This window comes from Manis pentadactyla, chromosome 14 (genome assembly GCF_030020395.1).
Source record: "Manis pentadactyla isolate mManPen7 chromosome 14, mManPen7.hap1, whole genome shotgun sequence".
Classification (NCBI taxonomy): Eukaryota; Metazoa; Chordata; class Mammalia; order Pholidota; family Manidae; genus Manis; species Manis pentadactyla.
In genome coordinates this window covers 57106193-57125065 of record NC_080032.1, presented here as the reverse complement: position 1 = coordinate 57125065, position 18873 = coordinate 57106193, and the positions used below count along the sequence as shown (strand labels likewise).

Here is an 18873-nt window from a genome sequence, read left to right as displayed (position 1 = left end):
GGGGCGCTCGGCTCCCGCGGGGCCGGGGCTTGTATCTTACCCCCTTCCCGTGGCACTGGGTTCTCTCAGCTGCGGATGTGGTCTGGATATTGTCCTGTGTCCTCTGGTCTTTATTCTAGGAAGGGTTGTCTTTGTTATATTTTCATAGATATATGTGGTTTTGGTAGGAGATTTCCGCTGCTCTACTCATGCCGCCATCTTCCGCCGCTCCCCCTCCATAATAACTTCTTAATCCCCTTCTTCCTCCTTTCCCCCTACCCCCAACTCTCTTTCCCTGTAGTAACTGCTAGTACCCTTCTTGGAGTCTGTGGGTCTGCTGCTGTTTCATTCCTTCAGTAACAAGACAGTATTTTTATAAGAAGATTGAGGCTTAGGGAGATTTAATATAGACTTGGTAGTTATAAATAATATAATAAGTAGTAAGCCCAAATTGGGTAGGAGTGAATTAAATGCTGTCACCTTTCTACCAACCTGTGATCTTCAGACCAGCAGCTTAGCATCATCTGGAACTTGTTAGAAATGAAAAAGCTCAGGTTTCATCCTATGTCTGCTGAATCAGATTCTGTGTTTAGATAAAGTTTCCAGGTGATTTTTGGGCACATTAAAATATGAGAAGCACTGGGCGCCAAGATCTGAGCTGGTCAGTTCAGCAGGGGTAGAAAATGGAGGCACTTCACTAAAGTTGTGTAATATGGTCAGAAAGTGTAACACCAGATCCTCGTCCTTCCTTCAGGCTTTAGCTTTGGGACCTTGGGAGCTTTTTTCTCTTTCTCTGGACTCTAGTTTTCTCATCTTTACATGAGCCAAATTATCATTTCTCTTTGAATTTTATGGTTCTAAGTTCCAGGTCTACTGGGAAGATGCTTCTGAAGGCTGCTTATTTAAGGCTTGGATGTAGAGGAGGTAATAGGTAATTTGAGGGTTGTCATAAACATACTGAGGAATGAGTATACTATGAGTAGAAAGTTGTGGGCTTTACTAAAATAAACATATTTTAGTGTAATTTCCTCCTTCCTGAAATTTCAGTGTTTGAATTTAAGGGGCAATTTGTCCAGAAATCTTAAAATTCAAGAAATATATTCTTTTCACAAGTCTTTGAATTTTGGGTTCCACCTTTAATGTTGGCATGCTAATGCTCATATGGTAGGTTTTTAAAAATTATTAGGCTTATTGTAATTTTCAAGTTAACATATGGATGCATTTTATATTAAGTTCTAAAAACGTATTACTTTAAAAAAATGTGAAGCTCAGATTTGGTTTCCATATTTGTCTGTGCTCCTCATTTTCCTTTAAACTTCCAGAGGGTTTATTTAGTTTGTATATGCAGAGACATTGTCTAAAATAAAAACATTTTAGTGTGACCTATGTATCAGATAATATATTTCATTTGTGTTCTAATTAAACGATTTTTCTTAAAAATTATTTGAAGATGAAAAATACAGATCTTTCCCCCTTGAATGTAATTTCAAAGTAATCTTGATATGCCAATCTCACTCAGATAATGTAACCGAAGAAGAAGAGTTTACATTGTAAAAAATAAAGGTATGTGGGAAGTGGAGAACTTAGAGACAGGTAACCATTGATATTTGGTGGAATAGGTAAGTAGTGGTTGTCTTGAGTAGATAATAAGGTGGAGAAATTGTTTGTGGGGGAGCTGAGTAAAGGCGAAGGAGCTAAGACTGCCCCCTCTCAACTCTTCTTTCTGTCCGCTAGGAGGCCCTTTGGAAATGTCCTATTTCTCGAAGGTTATTTCATTTTCAATCCTTGTTAAAAGAGGAGCTTCATTCTGACTCGTGTGCAACTGCCATCTTCTTTTCTCCCAGGTTTAGGAGCACAGGAAAGACAGCAAGTCTGGGTGGCCAAAGATAGAAGAGGAATTGTTCTGAAGAGGGACAAAAGGTGGAGGAGTGGGGGGAGGAGGTTTGTTCAGCAAGTGACTTGCTGTTTCTCTCTGTAGTAATCTCATCTGCCTTTGTAGAGTTTGTTGGCAAGACCCCAGAGAGCCTTGTCCTTATGAGATTGTCTTTAGACTGCTAGAGCAAGTGTGGCTGTAATTTACAACTATCTTCTCCCCCAAAGAGAAATATTCCGTAAAAGGAAAGGGGTGGATAGCAGAAATCGGTAGCTAAAGATTTTGTTGATGAGTTGGTCTGTTTCTTCATACCACTGCTTGTTATTGCAGAAAAACATTTTACCAATTTACTTTAAAATACAGCTTCATTGAGGTATAATTGACATATGGTAAACTATATATATATATATGAACATACATGTACAATTTGATAAGGTTCAGTATATGTGTACTCTTTGCATCAGCACAATCAAAACAGTAAACATACCCATGACCCAGAAATTTCCTTGTTCCCCGTTGTAATCCTTATTTCCTGTTTTTCCCCACCTCCCTTTTCCCAGGTAACACCAGATCTGCTGTCGCTGTCTCAGAATTTAATATAAATGGAATCATACAATACATACTGTTTTTGGAGGGAGGGGTCACACTTCACCTAGTTAGTGTAACTAGTTTGAGATTCATCCGTGTTTGTAGCATGTGCCAGTAGTTAATTTCTTTTTACTGCTGAGGACTCTTTTACCTTATGAATGTACCACAATGTGGTTATCTAGTTTATCTGTTGATGAATATTTGTGTACCTTTCTCTGGACATACACTTTCATTCCTCTTGGGTAAATTACCTAGAAGTAGAATGGCTGGATGATAATATGGTACGTGCATGCTAACTTAAAAAACCACCTTTTAATTTTAGACTAAGATTTTCAGAAAAGTTACACAAGAACTCTCCGTATTGTCCCTAAGAACTCTCCATATTGTCACTGTATCTGGGATTGGCAAACTTTTCCTGTAAAGGGCCAGGTAGTGAATATTTTAGGCTTTGTGGACCAGGTAGGTAGTCTTTCTTGGAATCACTCAGCTCTGACAACATGTAGGGCAAAAGCAGTGTCAGACAGTGAGTAATTGAATGGGCGTGGCTGTATTCCAGTAAAACAAAAAAACAGATGGTAGGTTGGATTTGGCCCATGGGCTGTAGTTTGCTGACCCCTGCCGGATACCCTTTACTCAGCTTTCCTAATGTTTAATCTTTGACAACCATAGAATATTTGATCAAAACTAAGATACTAATTTTGGTACAGTACTATTAACTACAGACTTCATTCAAATATAGTTTTCCCTAAGTGTCTTTTTTCATTTCATGTTTCGATCCTGCATACCACATCACATTTAGTTATTTTGTCTCCATTCTGTTACTGTCATCAGTATAGACTCATGGAAATTCCTTTTATTCTGTGGATTTTAGTCTCATTTTATCTTTATTTTGTTGCTCAAATTGTCCGTTGGGAGTTGTTTTGGGTTGGTTGCTGTGTCTTATGGATGGGCCCTCATTTTTCTTTTTTGAGTATGTACTTTCTGATGAAATAGTGTTCTATTGTATGGACATACTCATTTTTGTTTATCCATCAGATGGTGGACATTTGGATTGTTTCTGCTTTTTGACTGTTATGAATAATAGCTGTGGATATTTGGTTATAGGTGTTTGTGTGGATGTGTATTTTCTTTTCTCTTGGGTTATGATACCTAGGAGTGGAGTTATGTTTTACTTTAAATAAACAAAGTTGTTGACTGAAGTGTCTCTATCAATTTATATTCTCAACAGCAATGTGTAAGAATTCTGGTTTTTCCACATCATCATCAATATTTGTTATTGTCTGTCTTCTTGATTATAGACATTCTAGTGGGTGTGAAGTAGTAATACTTCATTATGGTTTTGATTTGTATTTCTCAACTGCTAATGATGTTCATTACCATTCATGTATCTTCATTGAAATTTCTATTAGATCTTTTGTCCATTAAAAAACTGGGTTGTCTTTTAAGTTGTGTATTATATATGTATAATACACACACACACACACACTTATATATATATAGAGAGAGACCATCAGAAATACAATTTTTACATGTTTTCTCTGTCTTTTCAGTAGTTAAATTCTTGATGAGTTTAATTTGTCAATTTTTAAACATATGTTGTAGCACCATTTGTTCAAAAGGCCATCCTTTACCCACTGAATTACCTTTGTACTTTTTCAAAAATGAGTTGCCTGTATATGTATGGGCTCATTTGCTGGACTGTTTAATTTATTATTCAACTTGTTTTCAGCCAGTACCACACTGTCTTAATTATTGTATCATAAGTCTTAAAAGTAAGTAATGTTAGTAATGTTCACTCTGTTTTTCATTTTCAGTTGTTTAGGCTATTTTATATCCTTTGCATTTCCATAGAAATTTTAGGATTAGTTGATCACTTTCTATAAAGCCTGCTGGGGATTTTGATTTTGATCTTGTTGAATATATAGATCAATGCAGAAAATTGATGTATTAATAGTCTTACCCACGAAAATGGTATATCTTTCTGTTCAAGTTTTCTTTAATTTCTCATATAAAGATGTAATATTTTTCACTGAATCTAATAAAAGATGGGAGAAATCCATCCTGAGGCATTTCATACTTTGTTATTGTACATTTAAAAAATTTTCAATTGTTCTTTGTTAGCATATAAAAATACCGCTGAATTTTGTATATTGATCTTATATCCTGTAACCTTCATAAACTCACTTCTTTTAGCAGATTTTTCATAAGATTCCATTAGATTTTCTACATAGATAATTGTGTTATCTGGAATAAGACAGTTTTGCTTCTTTCATTCCTATCTGAAACCCCTTATTTCTTTTTCTTATCCTATTGCACCATCTAGAACTTCCCATAAAGTGTCAAATAGAAGTGGCCAGAGCAGACATCCTTGTCTTATTCTTCACCTTAGGCAAGAGCAATTCACTACTTTTTATTGAACCCATAGGTTATTTGCAAGTCTATTACTTAGTTTCAAATACTTGGGAAATTTTCAGAGAGCTTTCTGTTATTCTAATTTAATTCTGTTTTGGTCAGACAAGATACTTTATATGACTTGTATTCTTTTAAGTTTATTGAGACTTGTTTTCTGGCAATGTGGTCCCTCTTGCTAGATGTTCTGTGCACATGGGAAAAAATGTTATTCTGCTGTTGGTGGAGTGTTCTATAAATGTCAATTCAGGAACTTTCTGTTATCTTTTAATACAAAAGCAGTGAAATATGGAGTGAATTTATTTTCCTTTTCCCAAATTCATAGCATGAGTCCTTGGAAATCCTGCTAGCTCTTTCTTCTAGCCTGAAGAGCAGTCTCCTGATTGGAATGACAGCTTTGAACTGGAAGACATTATTTCATTAGTGCACTAATCAGACACAGAGATTACCCGATTGGCTACTTAATAATTAAATGAAGTTGCTTGTAATTTCTTGAGCGTACACAGAACTAATTAAATTAACCCCTTACTGTTTGGTTTGAAAATAGGTCTTAAAAATCCTTAAACTCTCGTGAGATAACGAAGCAGATATTCCAGTCAATTTCAAGAGAAGTACCTTATTTAAAAGACATATTAAAAGAAATAAAACGTACAGGTTCAGAAATTATAGCCCTCTGACAGCTTTATGATTGCTTTTATTAACAATGTTCTTAGGATCTTAAGGAAAAACTTTCATACCAACACTTCTTTCAGATAGGAATTTGAGGTGAACCCTCTTCGTAGCTAGTTTTACAGTTTTTAAGGAGATTTCAGTGTAAAACCATTTCCTTGCTTATTTCATCATATCTTTACAATAGCCTGCTGAGACAAAGAGTAAGGTTGGTGACAATCTGCTCATGTGAAACCTTCATAAGATGGTAAATCAGTGATACCTTAGTCAAGAAAAAATGTGTGAAAAAAAAAAGAGCAAGGTTGGTGAAAGAGAAGGCTGTCTTGGTTATAAAACATAGGTGATGGACAAAACACAGACTAGAATTTGAGAATTGGGGTAGACTTTGCATAAGATGACCTTGTTTCAGCCTCCCATTTTATAGATGGGCAAACTGATGGTTGAGGAAATTAAGATACAGAAAAGTTAGGCACTTGTGTAACAGTGCTTCTCAGTTGGGGATGTTTGCCCCTCAGAGGACCTTGGCAGTGCCCAGGGACATTTTTGGTTGCCACAATTGGGGCAGGAAAGCTGCCCGTATCCAGTGAGTAGAGCCCAGGGATATCACCAAGTACCCTGCAATGCATAGGGCAACCCCTGGACTAGAAGAGTCACTTGGTGTGAAACGTCAGTACTGCCTAGCATGTTAGAAACCCTGTCTAAATCCAACATTGTCTAAATCTAAGTTATCTTTAGTTTTGATATGAGCATGGATCTCTAAAACTCCAGTGACTTACATAATTTTGTCATTAGCTGTTGGTTATCACTTAACTATTATTATTTATTCAAGTTCATTTAAAAAATTAAGGTAAATTCACATAACATAAAATTAACCATTAACCATTTTAAGTGGTACGATTCAGTGTCATTTAGTAAATTCAATATGTCGTGCAATTCTTATCTCTCTCTAGTTTCAAGATATTTTTATCACCCCAAAATGAAACCCTATACCCATTAAACAGTTTATCTCCATTTCCCCCTTGCCCCCAGCCCCTGGCATCCACTATGTCTGCTTTCTGTCTTTAAGGATCCTAAATTATTTTTATGTTTGCTTTTTTGTAGTGCTTTGGAAAGAACTCTGATGAGAAGTCAAAGAGCAGACTTAAGATGCCAATTTCTCTACTTAACTATTTGTGTGATTTGGGAAAGTCATTCATCTGTTACTAGCCTCAGTTTCCTCTTTATTTATGTGACAGCTGTCACAGTAGCTAGAATGCTGTTCTTCTTTAAAGCCTGACATTCTAGCCCACATTTTGTTTGCTCAGAATTTCTGTTGGACATCTGCAAGAGAACTTTTAATACTGTACTGATACTGGTTCTTTCTCACCCAGGATGCTTATGAACCACCTTTCCAGGTACTGAAATAAGTGCCCTTGGGTTAATGTGCTTGGAATTAGAAACTAATTTTAGTTTCAGCTCAAAGAAAGTGTTCAGGGAGGTAAAAAGATGCCTTCAAAATTTGAATTCATTACATTACTAAACATAAATATATCTTGGGGTTACCTAATTTGGCACCTAACTTGTATTGCTTAGTAATTTTAAGAAAAGTATATTCCTTTATTGCCATTCCTGCTTAAAACTCTCCAGTGATGACTCCTTGCATTTAAAGTAAATTCTAAATTTCTTACCATTGCTTAGTAGGGTTCCAACAAAATCTTCCTGCTTTCGTGTCTGCCTTAAACCGTTTTCTCTTTAGGTCATGCTCTAGCTACATCAGCCTTTTTTTCTCACAAAGCTCTGAGCTCCTTAGGGCCTTTGCACCAGCTGTTTGCTCTCTCCGGAATTCACGGGGGAACATGTTCTGTTACTAGTTTTCAAATTTTGGCTCAGATGTCATCTCAGTGAAACTTTCCATGCTGATCCTATCTATCTGGCTTGTTTTAGAAATTTAAAATAAATACTGTAGGGAGAAAAACATAGTGAATTCCCATCACCCAGCTTCAACAATTGTTAACATTCTATTGTTCATTATAACCCAGGTTAATGTAGTACCCCTGCTTCTCTTACCAAACCTTCTACTATGTCATACTACTCTTTCTTTCAGTTTTCTTTCTCTGCATATCATCTTTGTTTACTTTATTGTCTGTTTGCCCTGCAAGACTATGAGTTTCCATTGAGTATAGGGATCATGTCTATCCTGTGTATTTTTAATTCCCCAGTACCTGGAGTTGTCCACGTACATATATAGTTAGGTATTCAATAAATTTTACTGAACGAATGAATGAAATTAAACTTACTAAAAGCAAGATCTGTGTTTTATGCCTGGTTGCATTCTTAACTGTGCCTAGTAAAGAGCTGCTTCGCCAATAGTAGACATTAAGTAAATATTCGATCTGATAGCTCTGTTTCTCTAAGTCACTGCTCCTGTCAACTGACAAGAGATTTCTTTATGTAATAACCATCTTCAAGATTTTTCTAATGAAAGAGAAAAGTATACTTCTGATCACCTTGCTTATATAGTAAGAATGGGCTTCTTATTTGCCACATCCACTTGGTTTTTAATCTTCCTTATTGTCTGTTCATAGGTAATCCATAACACATTCTGGAAGCCCACATTTATCTTTCCTTTCCCTGATCTTTTGTTTCTACAGCTACAGAAGAGCTGGAAGGGATATTAGAGATAATTTAGGTTCAACTCATAGTTTTACAGATGAGGACATTGCCCAAGGTTATACAAAAAGGTGTAGTGAGTTAAACTGGAATTACAACCAAGAGAGCCAAGCCTAGTAGTAAATGATAGGCAAAAACTTCAATCATTTTCTCACTGTTTTTTTATTGACATTCCATTTTTATAGTTGCACTTATATTCTTTGTAATCAGGGACCATGTATTACAATCTCTTAGTATATTACACAGCTTTTAGCACTAGGCACTGGGTAATATTTTTGTATCGAGAGAATAATGTGAGGCAATGTTTTATTTGAGAATTGAGTATTTTATGTCTAGCTACCTACCTTATGGGAAGAGACACCTGGAGGGCAAATCTTGATTGCTTGTGCAGTGGGTATATAAAAAGAATTGGGAATGGGACAGATGAGATAGGATTAACAGAAGGCTGCAGATGGTAGCTTAGCACTTTGGAATGAATCCATCAGTTCCTGCTGTACAATCCAGTGTGAAAGATTCATCTGGGCCTCCCCTGAGTACAAGAATGTGATCTAATGGACATAGGATGTAAAAGCTGGGTTTTGCTGAAAGTAATTGTCAGGTTGGATTGACTTGGAAATGCTAGATGCAGAGAGATACAAAGAACTGAAGACTTGGACTAGGTATGTCCTAATATGTGACTTCTTTAGTAAAATTCAGACCATTGGCACTTTGGTTCCTGTTTTAATTTTTAATAAAAAAATAAAAACTTAAGTAAATGTCAAAATTTGAAACAGTATCTTTTTTGGCAAAAAAAGTTGATTGTAAAAACTTTAGAAGACTGAGATAATCAAAAAGAAGATAAAATGAGTGTAATTATTTTGACTCCATAGCGGTCTCCTTGTATATATGCAGGCACATAATTTTAAAATTTATGGTGTCATTATATAATGTTTCATGTCCTGAAAGTTGTATATGGTGAATATTTTCTCATGTTGATGTATAGATCTATAGAGTCATTATAATAAGATATGGCTCTGCCATTGTTTATCCTCATTGTTTATTGAAGCACTCTCCTATTGTTGAATATCTAGATTTCCCCCCCCCTTACATAAACTAACAGTGCTAAGATGCTGTTTTTATATATATGTATATATACATGATGGTAAAATTTATAGTGGAATTTTTGTGTTCAAGGTTTTATTAAGTAATGTTTTTGTTTCAATTGTATTCTTTTTTTATTAAGACATTATTGATATACACTGTTATGAATGTTTCACATGAAAAACAATGTGGTTTTACTACATTTATGCATATTATCAGTTCCCCACCCATACCCCCATTGCACTGTCCATCAGTGTAGTAAGATGCCACAGATTCACTGTTTGCCTTCTCTGCTACACTCTTCTCCCTGTGACCCCACACACCATGTGTATTAAACATAATACCCCTCAATCCCCTTCTCCCTCCCTCCCCACCCACCCTCCCACACTCCTCCCCTTTCGTAACCACTAGTTCCTTGGAGTCTCTGAGTCTGCTGCTATTTTGTTCCTTCAGTTTTACTTCATTGTTACACTCCATAATGAGGGAAATCATTTGACACTTGACTTTCTCCATCTGGCTTATTTCACTGAGCATAATGTCCTCCAGCTCCATCCATGTTGTTGCAAATGGTAGGATTTGTTTCTTTCATATGGCTGAATAGTATTCCATTGTGTATATGTACCACATCTTCTTTATCCATTCATCTACTGATGGACACTTAGCTTGCTTCCATATCTTGTCTGTTGTAAAAAGTGCTGCAATAAATATAGGGGTGCATATGTCTTTTTGAATCTGAGAACTTGCATACTTTGGGTAAATTCCAAGGAGTGGGATTCCTGGGTCAAATGGTATTTCTATTTTTAGTTTTTTGAGGAACCTCCATATTGCTCTCCACAATGATTGAATTAGCTTGCATTCGCACCAGCAATGTAGGTTTCTCTGCATCCTCGCCAGCATTTGTTGTTCTTAGTCTTTTCAATGCTGGCCATCCTGACTGCTGTGAGGTGATATCTCATTGTGGTTTTAATTTGCATTTCCCTGATGATTAGTGATGTGTTGGGCATCTTTTCATGTGTACGTTGGCCATCTGAATTCATTATTTGGAGAAGTGTCTGTTCATATCCTCCTATTTTTTAATCGGGTTATTTAATTTTTGGGCGTCGAGGCATGTAAGTTCTTTATATATTTTGGATGTTAACCCCTTGTCAGATATGTCATATACAAATACATTCTCCCATACTGGAGGATGCCTTTTTTGCTCTGTTGATGGTGTCCTTTGCTGTACAGAAGCTTTTTAGTTTGATGTAGTCCCATGTATTCATTTTTGCTTTTGTTTCCCTTGCTTGAGGAGATGCGTTCAGGAAGAAACTGCTCATGTTTATATTCAAGAGATTGTTGCCTAAGTTTTCTTCTAAGAGTTTGTTTTATGGTTTCATGACTTACATTCAGGTCTTTGATCCATGTTGAGTTTACTTTTGTATATGGGGTTAAACAATAATCCAGTTTTCTCTTGCATGTAGCTGTCCAGTTTTGCCAACACTAGCTGTTGAAGAGGCTGTCATTTCCCCATTGTATATCCATGGCTCCTTTATCGTATATTAATTGACCATATATGCTTGGGTTTATATCTGGGTTCTCTACTCTGTTCCATTGGTCTATGGGTCTGTTCTTATGCCGGTACCAAATTGTCTTGATTACTGAGGCTTTGTAGTAGAGCTTGAAGTTGGGGAACGTAATCCTCCCAGCTTTATTCTTCCTTCTCATGGTTGCTTTGGCTATTTGGGGTCTTTTGTGGTTCCATATGAGTTTTTGAATGATTTGCTCCAGTTCTTTGAAGAATGCTGTTGGTATTTTGGTAAGAATTGCATTGAATCTGTAGATTGCTTTAGGCAGGATGGCCATTTTGACAATATTAATTCTTCCTATCCATGAGCATGGGATGTGTTAACATTTACTGGTATCTTCTTTAATTTCTCTCATGAGTGTCTTACAGTTTTCAGTGTATAGGTCATTCACTTCCTTGGTTAGGTTTATTCCTAGGTATATTATTCTTTTTGATGCAGTTGTAAATGGAATTGTTTTCCTGCTTTGTCTTTCTGCTAGTTCATCATTAGTGTATCGGAGTGCAACAGATTTCTGTGTATTAATTTTGTATCTTGCGACTTCGCTGAATTCAGATACTAGAGCTAGTAGTTATGGAGTGGATTCTTCACAGTTGTTTATGTACAATATCATGTCATCTGCAAACAGTGACAGTTTAACTTCTTCCTTACCAATCTGGATGCCCTTTATTTCTTTGTGTTGTCTAACTGCTGTGGTGAGGACCTTCAGAACTATGTTAAATAAAAGTGGAGAGAGTGGGCATCCTTGTCATGTTCCCGATCTTAAAAGCTTTCAGCTTCTCGCTGTTATGTATGATGTTGACTGTGGGTTTCTCATATATGGCCTTTATTGTGTTCAGGTACTTGCCCACTATACCCATTTTGTTGAGAGTTTTTATTATGAATGGATGTTGAGTTGTGTTGAATGCTTTTTCAGCATCTATGGAGATGATCATGTGTTTTTTGTCCTTTTTGTTGATGTGGTGGATGATGTTGATGGATTTTCGAATGTTGTACCATTCTGCATCCCTTGTATGAATCCCACTTGATCCTGGTATATAATGCTCTTGATGTATTTTTGAATTTGTTTTGCTAATGTTTTGTTGAGTATTTTTGCATCTATGTTCATCATAGATACTGGTCTGTCATTTTCTATTTTTGTGGCATCTTTGCCTGATTTTGCTATTAGAGTGATGTTGGTCTCATAGAATGTGCTTGGGAGTATTCCCTCCTCTTCTGCTTTCTGGAAAACTTTGAGGAAAATGGGTATTAGGTCTTCACTAAATGTTTGATAAAATTCAGCAGTGAAGCCATCTGGTCCAGGGAGTTTGTTTTTAGGTAGTTTTTTAATTCAATTTCGTTGCTGGTAATTGGTTTGTTCAGATTTTCTGTTTCTCCCTGTGTCAGCCTTGGAAGGTTGTATTTTTCTAGAAAGTTGTCCATTTCTTCTCAGGTATCCAGTTTTTCATGGTATTCTCTAATAATTCTTTGTATTTCTATGGTGTCTAGTGATTTCACCTATCTCATTTCTGATTCGGTTTGTGTGTATAGACTCTTTTTCATAAGTCTGGCTAGGGATTTATCTATTTTGTTAATTTTCTCGAAAAATCAGCTCTTGCTTTCACTGATTCTATTGTTTTATTCTTCTCGATTTTATTTATTTTTGCTCTGATCTTAATTATGTCCCTCCTTCTACTGACTTTGGGCCTCATCTGTTCTTTTTCTAGTTTTGTTTAATGTGAGTTTAGACTGTTCATGTGGGATTGTTCTTTCCTGAGGTAGGCCTGTATAGCAATATAGTTCCCTCTTAGCACGGCCTTTACTGCGTCCTATGGGTCGCAGATTTTGCAGTATTGAATTATTGTTGTCATTTGTGTCTGTATATTGCTTGATCTCTGTTTTTATTTGGTCATTTATCCATTGGTTATTTAGGAGGTTGTTGTGAATCCTCCATGTGTTGGATTTTTTTGTTTTCTTTGTGTACTTTATTTCTAGTTTCATACCTTTGTGTTCTGAGAAGCTGGTTGGTACAATTTCAGTCTTTTTGAATTTACCAAGGCTCTTTTTGTGGCCTAGTATATTGATCTATTCTAGAAAATGTTCCATGTGCACTTGAGAAGAATGTGTATTCTGTTGCTTTTGGGTGTAGAGTTCTGTAGATGTCTGTTAGATCTACCTGTTCTAATGTGATGTTCAATGCCTCTTTCTCCCTACTTATTCTCTATCTGGTTGATCTGTCTTTTGGAGTGCGTGGAGTATTGAAGTCTCCTAGAATGAGTGTATTGCATTCTATTTCCCCTTTTAATTCTGTCAGTATTTGTTTCACATATGTAGGTGCTTCTCTGTTGGGTGCATAAATATTTATAATGGTTATATCTTCTTGTTGGATTGACCCCTTTATCATTATGTAATGTCCTTGTTTGTCTCTTGTGACTTTCTTTGTTTTGAGGTGTATTTTGTCGATACAAGTACTGCAACTCCTGCTTTTTTCTCCCTATTAGTTGCATGAAATAGCTTTTTCCATCCCTTCACTTTCAGTCTGCGTATGTCTTTGGGTTTGAGGTGAGTCTCTTGTAGGCCGCATATAGATGTGTCTTCTTTTTTTATCCATTCAGTGACAATGTCTTTTGATTGGTGCATTCAGTCCATTTTCATTTAGGGTGATTATCAATAGATATGTACTTGTTGCCATTGCAGGCTTTGGATTCATGGTCACCAAAGGTTCTAGGGTAGCCTCTTTACTATCTAACTGTCTAACTTAACTCCCTTATTATGCTATTATAAGCACAGTCTGATGACTGTTTATTTCTCTCCTTTCTTATTCTTCCTCCTCCATTCTTTATATGTTAGGTGTTTTATTCTGTATTTGTTTTTGTTTCCTTTAATGGTTTTTATGGATATTTGATTTTATTTTCTGCCTTTAGTTACTATCTGGTTGGTCTGCTTTCTTTACTGTGATTTTATTTTCTCTGGTGACAGCTTTAAACCTTAGGGTCACTTCCATCTATAGTAGTTCCTCGAAAATACACTGTGGAGATGGTTTGTGGGAGGTAAATTCTCTCAGATTTTGCTTATCTGGAAATTGTTCAATCCCTCCTTAAAATTTAAAACATCATATTCCTGGATAAAGTATTCGTGGTTCGAGGCCCTTCTGCTTTGTTGCATTAATTATATCATGGCACTCCCTTCTGGCCTGTAAGGTTTCTGCTGAAAAGTCTGATAGCCTGATGGCTTTCCTTTGTATGTGATCTTATTTCTCTCTCTCCCAGCTTTTAGTAGTGTGTCTTTTTCCTTGATCTTTGCCATTTTAATTATTATATATCTTGGTGTTGTCTTCCTTGGGTCCCTTGTGTTGGGAGATCTGTGCACCTCCATGGCCTGAGAGACTTATGTCCTTCCCCAGATTGGGGAAGTCAGCAATTACCTCCTCAAAGACACTTTCTATCCCTTTTCCTCTCTCTTCTTCTTCTGGTACCCCTTTAATATGAATATTGTCCCGTTTGGATTGATCACACAGTTCTCTCAATATTCTCTTTCTTATAGATCCTTTTTTCTCTCTGTACCTCAGCTTTTTTGTATTTGTCTTCTCTAGTTTCTATTTCGTTTAACGTCTCCTCCACCATATCGAATCTGCTTTTAAAACCTTCCATTGTATGTTTCATTTCTATACTGTGTTCCATAATGATTGGATTTCTGACTGGAATTCATTCCTGAGTTCTTGAATATTTTTCTGTACATCTGTGACCATGTTTATCATTTTTATTTTGAATTCTCTTTCAGGAAGATTTATGAGTTCAGTTTCATTTGATCTTTGTCTGGTGTGTTTATAATTTTGCGTTGGACCAGGTTTGTAAGATGTTTAATAGTTGTATATGGCACCCTCTAGTGTCCAGAAACTCTACTCCCTGGAGCTGCTCAGTCCCTAGAGCAATGTCGGGGGTCACAGGGGAGTGCTATTGGTGCCTTGGGGGAGGAAAGAGCTGTTTCCTGCCTCCCGGCTGCTATGCCTGTCTCCGCTGCCAGAACCAGTGGGCCGAGCACACAGGTATATGCCCCTAAGAATTGTGATTGTAGCTGCTGTAGTCGGGGCTCCCCTGTGGCTGGACTAATGCCAGCATAAGGTTCGCCAGTTTGAGAGTCAGGTGGGGCTGGCCAGAAGGAAGGCACACTAGGCTGCAAATCACAGAGGGCTGTGTAGACAGCCAGGGGGCTGGAGCGCCTGAAGATCCGTGAAAGTTCCCAACCTGCCGGGCAGAGTGCACCTGGACAATTTTGTCTACCTGTCCTTTCTCCTGAGCAGTAAGCTCTGTGCAATTCTTGCCCCTTTAGCAACCCTGTCGCTGTTAGGGAGTCTCTCAGAATGTTCGCCTTTCTTTTGTTCCAAAGCAGCCAGATATGGAACCCTGTTTTCCACCAGTGGCTGGAATCTCAGTTTTAGTTATTCTGCCTGTCTTAGCTTTTCAACCCCCCTATTCAAAAGAGCACCATGCAATGTAGGTTTGTGCTCCCAGAGCAGATTTTGCTCTGTTTATCTTCCTACCACTGGTGAGCTGGGATGGGGGTAGGGCTTGGGTCCCTCTGGGTCACGGTTTTGGTACGTTACCCTGTTCTGTGAGTTCTGTTCTTCTCTCCAGGTGTATGCAGTCTGGTGCAACCTTCTTTCCTGTTCCTTTTTCAGGATTAGTTGTATTATATTTTCATATTATAAGCAAGGAGGCTCTGTCTCACCTCTCACCGCCATCTTTGACCCTCAGTGTTTCAGTTGAATTCTTAAGTAATGTTTAGTGTTTCAGTTTTATTTAGTAATGTTTTTTATTGTCATGCCTAATAACTTGCCTCATTTCTTCTGCATGTAACATAAATGATGATACATCGCTGTGGCTGCAGTTCAGTGTTATCTGTTTGTTATAATGAAATCATTGGGGAAGGGTAATTTGTATTTATTAACTACGGTTTTCCAAAATAAGATAATAGGAATTGTCACCGTTGAGTCTTTTTTTAGTTTTTATTTTGGTGTCATTCATATACAATCACGAGCAACATTGTCGTCACTAGATTCCCCCCATTACCAAGTACCCACCAAATACCCCATTACAGTCACTGTACTTCAGCTTAGTAAGCTGCTATACAGTCACTACTTGTCTTCTCTGTGCTATACTGCCTTCCCAATGCCTCCCCCCACCCCCCACAAATTACATGTGCTAATCCTAATGCCTCTTATTCCCCTTCTCCCTCCCTTCCCACCCAGCCTCCTCAGTCCCTTTCCCTTTGGTAACTGTTGGTCCATTCTTGGGTTCTGTGAGTCTGCTGCTGTTTTGTTCCTTCAGTTTTTGCTTTGTTCTTATACTCCACAGATGAGTGAAATCATTTGATACTTGTCTTTCTCTGCCTTGCTTATTTCACTGAGCATAATACCCTCTAGCTCCATCCATGTTGTTGCAAATGGTAGGATTTGTTTTCTTCTTATGGATCAATAATATTCCATTGTGTATATGTACCACCTCTTCTTTATCCATTCATCTACTGATGGACACTTAGGTTGCCTCCATTTCTTGGCTATTGTAAATAGTGCTATGATAAACATAGGGGTGTATATGTCTCTTTCAAACTGGGATCCTGCATTCTTAGGGTAAATTTCTAGGAGTGGATTTCCTGGTCAAATGGTATTTCTATTTTTAGTTTTTTTGAGGAACCTCCATACTGCTTTCCACAATGGTTGAACTAATTTACATTCCCACCAGCAGTGTAGGAGGGTTCCCATTTGTCCACATCCTCACCAACGTTTGTTGTTGTTTGACTTTTGGATGTTGGCCATCCTAAGTGGTGTGCGGAGATACTCATTATGGTTTTATTTCGCATTTCTCTGATGATTTGCAATGTGGAGCATCTTTTCATGTGCCTGTTAGCCATCTGAATTTCTTCTTCCGAGAAGTGTCTATTTCAGATTCTCTGCTCATTTTTTAATTGGATTGTTTGCTTTTTGTTTGTTGAGGTGTGTGAGCTCTTTATATATTTTGGATGTCAGCCCTTTATCGGATATATCATTTGTGAATAAATTCTCCCATACTGTAGGATGCCTTTTTGTTCTACTGATGGTGTCCTTTACTGTACAGAAGCTTTTTAGTTTGATATAGTCGCACTTGTTCATTTTTGCTTTTGTTTCCGTTGCCTGGGGAGATAAGTTCATGAAAAAGTTGCTCATGTTTATATTCAAGAGAGTTTTGCCTATGTTTTCTTCTAAGAGTTTTATGGTTTCATGAGTTACATTCAGGTCTTTGATCCATTTTGAGTTTACTCTTGTGTATGGAATTAGACACTAATCCTGTTTCATTCTCTTCTTTTTTTTTTTTTTTCTTCTTAAATAATTATTTTTTATTGAAGGGTAGTTGACACACAGTATTACATTACATGAGTTTCAAGTGTACAACACAGTGGTAGAACATTTATATACATAATTCTAGGTTCCAGCTATCACCCTACCAGGCTGTTAAAATATCTTGACTATATTCCTTATGCTATACATTACATCCCGGTTACTAATTTATTTTACCATTGGAAGTCTGTCCTTTTTTTTTTTTTTTTTTGTGAGGGCATCTCTCATATTTATTGATCAAATGGTTGTTAATGACAATAAAATTCTGTATAGGGGAGTCAATGCTCAATGCACAATCATTAATCCACCCCAAGCCTAATTTTTGTCAGTCTCCAATCTTCTGAGGCATAACAAACAAGTTTTTACATGTAGAACAAATTCTTACATAATGAATAAGTTACATAGTGAACAGTACAAGGGCAATCATCACAGAAACTTTCGGTTTTGCTCATGCATTATGAACTCTAAACAGTCAGTTCAAATATGAATACTCATTTGGTTTTTATACTTGATTTATATGTGGATACCACATTTCTCTCTTTATTATTATTATTTTTAATAAAATGCTGAAGTGGTAGGTAGATACAAGATAAAGGTAGAAAACATAGTTTAGTGTTGTAAGAGAGCAAATGTAGATGATCAGGTGTGTGCCTGTAGACTATGTGTTAATCCAAGCTAGACCAGGGCAATAAAACATCCACGTATGCAGAAGATTTCTCTCAGAACGGGGGGGTGAGGTTCTAAGCCTCACCTCTGTTGATCCCCAATTTCTCACCTGATGGCCCCCCTGCGACTGTGCCTGTCTTAGGTTGTTCCTCCCTTGAGGAATCTTACCCGTCTCTGGCTAACCAGTCATCTTCCAGGGCCATACAGGGAAATGTGAAGTTGGTAAGTGAGAGAGAAGCCTTATTGTTTGAAAAAGTTAGCTTTTTACTTCTTTGCATATTTATGCCCTGTGGCTTCTATGCCCAGCATTTGTCTTGAGGTATCTTTACCACTTGGAAGAATTATGATACTCGGTAAATTTGATATGAGGCACGAATTCTATTTAAGGGTTGTAATTAGGAAGGAAGAAAAAAAGCTATAGAAGTAGCAGGCGGAAGAAAACATGGGAAGACTGATTATTTCTTTGATATATCTTCTTGTAGAGTAACTTCAGCATGTACAGGTTTTAAGCTACTACTTAAATTGCACACACACATTAACATAATAGGAGTATAGTTACATAACCAAAGCATATCTGTAATTACCAGCCATCTCCAGTGAAACCAAGAAAACCAGTTAGGCACCTTAGGCATTTGTGAAAACTTATCTATGATATGGTGGATATTGTCCAACTGAACTTGAACAGTCTGAGAGAAATCAGACAAATTAAAACAACCCATTCCTGGGGACTGTTCACATGCCATATGTTCTTTTAACAGTAAATAGTTTGTAGTTGTAAGACTTTGGAGTGCTACAATTTGCACTTCTCCAAATTCTTGGTTGAGTTCCAACAGTATAGATCCAGTCCAATTTTGTTGTTTTACTGTATGCACAGGCCAGCTTAGATATCTCCTTCCTCATTCCCATGGCAAGTCCAGGAACTGGTGGGATGAGTGCATCTACAGCTGTAGCAGTGCGTGGATCTTTGTTGCGGTTTTTTGATGATCATCTTCTGGCATGAGTCTTCCAGAGAGTGCTGATGTTGGAAGTTCTCTTTCATATCGTAT

The 18873-nt window shown here is 37.2% G+C and overlaps 1 protein-coding gene across 4 annotated transcripts in view; it reads left to right on the top strand.

The window, feature by feature from the left end:
• The window catches only part of LOC118935839 (chromatin remodeling regulator CECR2), a 216767-nt gene that overhangs the window by 35077 nt on the left and 162817 nt on the right, over window positions 1-18873 (top strand). The window lies entirely within an intron of this gene.